Here is a 7,643-nt window from a genome sequence, read left to right on the forward strand (position 1 = left end):
TTTTGGTCAATTTTTCACTCAAATATAAATGCATCCTCTGCTCTCATGTGTGTGTTTGGTCAAAACAAACACATATCAATATAAATCCTACACTGCATCATTATACATACTTTAAATTCTAGATTCCTAAGAAGAGGTTGTATAAAAGATGCTGCTTTTCCACACCCTTATCCTTCCACTGTGAAAATTTCAGAGTATCTCAGCCCTACTATAAACTCTTTGCATGAAGTATGCCTCTGGTCAAAAGAGCCTACCATCCATACCTGTATGTAGGACAAGCTGACAATATTGGGCAATTAACACTCCCCTGGAGCAGCTCTCAGACAAGACTAGTGGGTGTTAATGAATAAATATCAAGCTTATTTGTCTTTTAGGTGAGAAAACCCTGATTTCCATGCTGTAATCTACCCCCCAACTTTTCCCAGGAGAATTAATCTCCGGTTGTCCACAGTGGTAACTTGCTTGATAATACACCATGTATTGTCAGCCTTTCCTCTCTCTTGTAGTATTTCCTAGGATTACCTCTCAAATAAAATCATTGCACAGAGATTGGACTTGGTCACCTGCCTTCTCAGAGTGATCTCCAAGCCCCAGTGGTTAGGAAAGAAATTTTCTTTCCCAAAATTCAATATTCAATAATCTCAATAAGGACAGTTTTTTGGCTTTTGGATTTTCTTTTTTTAATTTCTTCTGGTCTCTCAATTAACTATTCTTTTGTCAGAGATGCTTTCATAAGCTAATTTTTAATAATCATTGGCTTCTAATGCTTTTCAAAAGTAAGCTTCTAAAAATCTTCATGCTTTTGAATGGATGTTGTTAGAGAAGCTGGTACACTGAGAAGCTACAGTCTTTCTAATGGTGACTCCATAGTTTCATCAGAGAGATGAAATTCAACTCTAAGTATCTGTAGAATTTTGTTTCCTCTTTAATACCCGTTAAGGAGAGCACACATGTTGTGGTGAGCACTGGGTGTTATATGCAACTAATGAATCATTGAACACTACATCAAAAACTAATGATGTAATACACAGGGGCTAACTGAACATAATAAAAATAATTAAAAAATAAAAATAAAAAAGATTTTAAAAAAAGAATTTTGTTTCCTCTCATGCACAATTTATCATGTTTTACTGAACTCTACTGAAACTGAATATAGTGACACCGGAACATCAGCACTCCACAAATATCAGAGGTAGTAACCAAAGAGTTAAAATCATTGTACCAAAGACCTTCTATATTTTGGCCAAATAAAATGTTTTTAAGAGAAGTTCAGGCAAAATAAATAAATAAATAAATAAATAAATAAATTTTAAAAGATCATGTTAAAAAGCCAAAAGGTATTCAAAAATCAATGGAAAAGTATCAAAAAGTATTGGCAAAAATGTGACCAGATTAAGATCACATTGATAAAAATATTGTGCTAGCTCTTGTGGAGGAAAGACTTCGATGGAGTATGAGAGGACATTTATAGCAAAGCAGGACAGAGGCAAGAGAAGCTTCCAATAAAATAATAGCTAAATATTTGGTATAGGATTAAAATACAGTTTTGTGGCAAAGTCACAGGAATTTCTAAATGGATTATATTTGGTTGTGAATGATAGTTAGGATTCAAGATATAATTTCCACATTTCCACAATTAATGAAGATGCTGCTGTTTACTAAGATGGAGAAGACAGGTAAAAAAGATCCAAGTTCCCTCTTCTGAACTGTTGATTTTGTTATGCTAAGCTGAACTCAATAGAGGTGTAGAAACAGCCTGGAAGAAGGAAAACAAATTATAATTTTTATATTAAGTAAGACATGATGGTATCCTTAGGGTGGGTGCAGTAAAAAGAGAGAAAACAAAATCTGTCTTGGAGTGAGAATATACGGGACGCCATCATTTATTGAGTACGGTTCGTGAAAGAGATGCAGATTCAAGAATGTCTCCCGAATTCTTTCTGTAAGTATTTGAGTGGACACGTAAATTCTCATAGCAAAATGGAAAACACTGCAGGAGAAGGACTGGGCTGTGGAATGTCATGAATAGCATGAAGGAATAGCATTATAAGTTTATTTGGGAAAAACTGAAAAAAAAAGTGGTAAATCCTGTTGTTAGATAGTCATATTTTTCTTACTCCCATATCTTTGGTAGTCAATTTTGTACAAGTTGTCAGGAGCAGGGAGGGAAATTGTGTCCCCGTTGTAGTGATACTGTTCCTTCCAAGAAAACATTCTTGGAAATAGCTAAAAATGATTAAGGGAAAACTGTTAGTTCAGTGAAATTTACTGGGATTTGAAGATAGTAATAATCACTGAAAAAGAAAGGAGACAGAAATATCTACACATTCACTACTAGTGAATGGAAGATTTACAATAATCTTTTTGAATTTGAATATTAGAAAGAATGAAACAGCTTTACGTACTGATATGGAAAGAATATATTTAAATATTTCAGAATAAATTTGAGTCTATAAAATAAATATACCTAATCATATACAGCAGCCCCACTGATTATATTTGTGATTTTCATTTTTAAAAAAAGATCTATTTTGATAGTACAGAATCTTTCAAATTCATTTAAAAAATTTCTTCAATGAGTTAGAACATTGAGCAATACAACTTATTCTGTAATAAAAAGTCAAAACAAAATCCTTTTATTGGATAAAGCTCTGCCAAATTTTAGGTATATAAAAAATGCAACTTTTAGTAATTAAATTTAATTCTTTTTTAAAGATTTTTATTTATTTATCTGAGAGAGAGCAAAGTGAGAGAGATCAGAGAGGGAGAGGGAGAAGCAGACTCCCCTATGAGCAGAGAGTCCAAGGTGGGGCTTGATCCCAGGACCCTGACATCAGGGCCCCAGGTGAAGGCAGATGCTTAACCAAATGAGCCACAATTTAATTCTTTTTATTTTAAAGATTTATTTATTTATTTATTTATTTATTTATTTATTTATTTATTTATTTAAGAGAGAGAGAGAGAGAGAACACCAACAGAGGGAGGAGCAGAGGAGGGAAAAAGACTCCTCAGACTCCCTGCTGAGCAAGGAGCCTGATGCAGGGCTTTATCCCAGGACCCTGAGGTCATGACCTGAGCCTATATCAAGAGTCCCTTGCTTAATGGATTGAGCCACTCAGGCACTCCAAACTTAATTCTTTAACATATCACAGTTTTTTTTTTTTTTCCTGCACAAACACACATACATAAGCAGGTATAGGAGTATATAGTTTTGACTTACATTATTCTGTTTATTCAGCCACACTTTAATTGATATTCTGAAACATTGTGTTTCCATATGCATAACAGTAGACAGACATGGTTATATGCTCCACAGATTGCACTGTAATAATAGACACTGATATTTAGCTAAGAAGTGCATTTTATATGCCATATTCAGTGATAATTAGGTAATTATATTTTTATATAAAAACTGAACAATTTTTCAATTAAAGAAGATATCATCTTGGAATCTTGAAAAAAATATATTTAAATTTTTAAGTAATGTTTTATCAAGTTTTAAAAATTGGGGGAAAAAAATAGTGACATGGACCAAGCTACTATCATTCACTTAGTTTTCAGGTATTTGGAGGTATCATGCGTAAGCACATTTTCCTAACTTTGCAACTGAAATTGTGTCTTCCTATCCTTAAGTTGATAATCAGAGAAAAAGAATTCCTTACAAATTTATAGCTAACCCAACTCTTGTAAGCTTTTTTCTTTTTAAAAAAAGGGGGGGGCTCCAATTTATGTTACATTTTATTTAATTGTCCAAAATCCTTCAATATATCAAAATATTATAACCTATTTCTGAAGTCCAAATGGGTCCCAAATACTGCTTGACACATAAAATGCATTTCTCCGAACCCAGCTGCTTACTTGAAAGAAAGAAAATAGATCATATGACTTTTTTTTTTATCTGGTTCTTACAAGGATTCATTCTCTTTTAAAGGTCAAATGCCTGTGAGCACCTTGGTTTCTGGTCAATATGTTTTTCTCTTGAAAGCATAAAGGGCAAGAGGGCTACCTGCAATGAGTAGCTGCCTTTGATTCCCAGCTGTGATGTGAATATGCCATGATTGAAAAACAAAGACTGTAGAAGTCGAGCTGATTTCTTTCATTCAAGACCTGCTGTTGAGACAGCACCTGGCCCTTATCATTTCATACTGTATAGCCACAATCTGGTTAGGAAATTCACAATAGCTATTGAATGATAACTCTTATGGCAAAAACAAAATTTAATAAGGAAATATCTGAGATTTGGATACTTTGAGATACACAATTTTACAGTCTCCCTCTTTTTTACTCAATGTGTCAAACTTTTTTAAAGATGTCAAAGATTTTGACCAATTCTGAATACCAAACATAATATGAATGGAATTTTTTCTTTCTATTTTAGTAACAAAGAACCAAAATCTAGAATAGTGCATTTTGAACCCCAACCAACTAGTCAGAAAATGATCAAGAATAAACACCCATTCAGATAATTTTCTAGAAATACATATTTCCTAAGCATTGGAAATTCAACTGTGGAAAAAGTATTATAAAAAGTCCTATTTCCTCCAGGAAATACATACCATGCTTCAGTAATTTTTGGACCAAATAATTATGGATTCATAATTGTCTAAATAGCTCTATTTCAGAAGGTTTAAGGTTAATATCAATATATCCCAACAAAGAAAATTTTATTAAACTTCCAATGTGTTGTATCTATTTAAGGGTACTCAATGAATTCTCAAAATAAAATAAAATCTAAAAAGCAGAATCAAGAAAAACAGCCTCTTCTGATTCTTTTATACTTTGTTTTACAATATGATTGAAAAGCAAGAAAATGAGTCATCAAAATCTAGCAATGTGTTTTTAGAAGTAAAAGAAAAAAAAAAGGAAAGAATGGATTTACCACACTTGGTTAATTCTTCAAAATATTAAATGTCATCTTTAAAGCATATACTAAATCAATGTCCATCTCATCAGCTGCCATCTTTTTTTTTAAAGATTTTATTTATTTATTTGACAGAGATAGAGACAGCCAGCGAGAGAGGGAACACAAGCAGGGGGAGTGGGAGAGGAAGAAGCAGGCTCCCAGCGGAAGAGCCTGACGTGGGGCTGGATCCCAGAACGCCGGGATCACGCCCTGAGCCGAAGGCAGACGCTTAATGACTGAGCCACCCAGGCGCCCCTCATCAGCTGCCATCTTATATCTGGAAATTGGGCCTGAAATTAAATATTTGTAGGAGTTTTTTGGGGGGAGGGACTGGTACTTAGAGAAATTTTTAAAAATTGTCATTGTTTTTCAATTTTAGTGAAGATTTGACACTTCCATCACCTGTGGAACTATACGCCTTAAATGTAATATATTTTGTTTTTTGAGAAAATCTCTCAAATATCCTTTCTTAAATGGGGGAACCCTTTAGGGCATTTGGCTTTATTTCTTGCTTGAGATAAACATACGCAGCCATAGAGAAGAATGAGATCTTGCCATTTTCAACAACATAGATGGACCGAGAGGATATTATGCTATGAAATAAGTCAGACAGAAAAAACAAATACTATATGTTTTCACTTACATGTGGAATCTAAAAAACAAAACAAATGAATAAACAAACAAAAGGCAGAATCAGACCCATAAATACAGAGAACAAACTGATGGTTGCCGTAGGGATGGGGGTGGGTGGATGGGCTATACTGGTGAAGGGAAGTGGGAGACATAGGCTGCCTTCAGTTAGGAATGAATAAGTTACAGGAATAAAGTGTACAGTACACAGAATAGAGTCAATGATATTGTAATAGCATCGCATAGTGATAGATAGTAGCTACACTTGTAATAAGCATAGCATAACCTGAATAGTTGTTGAATCACTATGTTGTATCTGAAACTAATGTAACATTGTGTGCCAACAATACTCAATAAAAGAAAGAAAATGCAGGGCAAGGGTAGAATTTTCAAAGAAATCAAAATACACTTCTTAACATAAGAATGTCACCAAAATACAATTCAAATGACTCATTGTTTTATGTATTTGGCTTATTATATGGATAGTTTGTCACTGAGAAATGAATCTATTGACACCAAGCACTTTTTTTTTTTTTTGGCAAGAAATGGAATTTCATTGAGTCAACAGTATAATCTGGTTTCAAATGCAAACCACATTAAAGAAATCATGTAAATTTCTTTAGAACAGACACTTTTTTTTAGAACAATCTTAAAACTTCTATTAAAGAGCATTGTAAACCTATGAGATAGACACGCAATAAGGAAATTTCTTAAGTTTACATGATCATAGAACACTTTTCTCCCCATCAGGATACCTTAGCAATATGTGGCTTCAATATTTAATGATGCACAATTTTAGTTACTGAAGACTATGTGAGAAAACCTCTCTTCACTGTCTCCTGTACGTGCATTCTAGACTCAAACGCCCTGTTTAAACTCTTCATCTTTTCTTGATCTACATGTATTTGAACTATTTTCCAACTTGGCTGGAATTTTCATATACTCTGAATTGTAAACCATCTAGGAAAAATGTTCTTTAAAGATCTATAGAATTAAAAAAAAAAATTAGTCAGGTGAATGTGAAAAGAATAAATTAGAATTCTTAATTGTGTTAACTTCAAACATTGTGGTCCTATAATATAATAATTGTTTTTTAATAGAATTTGTTTTCCATAAAATTTATGCTAACTTGTTTGGGATAGTATTTGTGAAATATTAGAATCAAAATAAAATGATATTTTCTTTATTATTAAATATAGAACTGGAGCTTTTAGGGGCTAAATAATTATGGAAGTAATGAGACAAAGCCTAGGAAAATAAATTGTCAAAATCTTTAAAAAAAAAAAAAAAGGGTGCCTGAGTAGCGCAGTCGTTAAGCGTCTGCCTTCGGCTCAGGGCGTGATCCTGGCGTTCCGGGATCCAGTCCCACATCGGGCTCCTTGGCTGAGAGCCTGCTTCTTCCTCTCCCACTCCCCCTGCTTATGTTCCCTCTCTAGCTGGCTGTCTCTATCTCTGTCAAATAAATAAATAAAATCTTAAAAAAAAAAAAATTGTCATAAAATGCAGTCCTGGAATGTAGCTCTAAGATTATCCAAACTCACTCCCTTATTTTAAAAATGAGTTGTATACGTGAGGCTTAAAAAGGTGAAGTATCTGAATCTAGGTATTTTTGAAATTGTCATTATTAGCAGTTAATAGTGTTGCTATGCTCTGAGATTAAATTTAGGATATATATTAACACAATAACACCATTACTTATATGGTGTGGGTAGACAAGAGGGCGGTGCTGATGAAGATGCATTTTTACCATGGGTAATGTCTCTTTCCCTCTTACAAAATATTTTTGTGGCGCTATAATAATCTGCCTTTCACAAAACTTCACTGTCACAATGAGAAACTTAAAAGGTTTGTACGTATTCCTGACAAGGTGGCTCTTTCCCTCTTACAAAATATTTTTGTGGCGCTATAATAATCTGCCTTTCACAAAACTTCACTGTCACAATGAGAAACTTAAAAGGTTTGTACGTATTCCTGACAAGGTGGCAATTTAGTATCGCACTAGATCTGTAAAGGCAGGGGATTGAATAGGGAAAGAAAAGAGGAGGTGTAAGTCATAACGTGGAAGATTCTGACTCACCGTGAAGCGGATTCACTGTATGGAAAGGATGAG

Source organism: Ursus maritimus, unplaced genomic scaffold (genome assembly GCF_017311325.1).
Source record: "Ursus maritimus isolate PB19 unplaced genomic scaffold, ASM1731132v1 scaffold_4, whole genome shotgun sequence".
NCBI classification, from domain to species: Eukaryota; Metazoa; Chordata; class Mammalia; order Carnivora; family Ursidae; genus Ursus; species Ursus maritimus.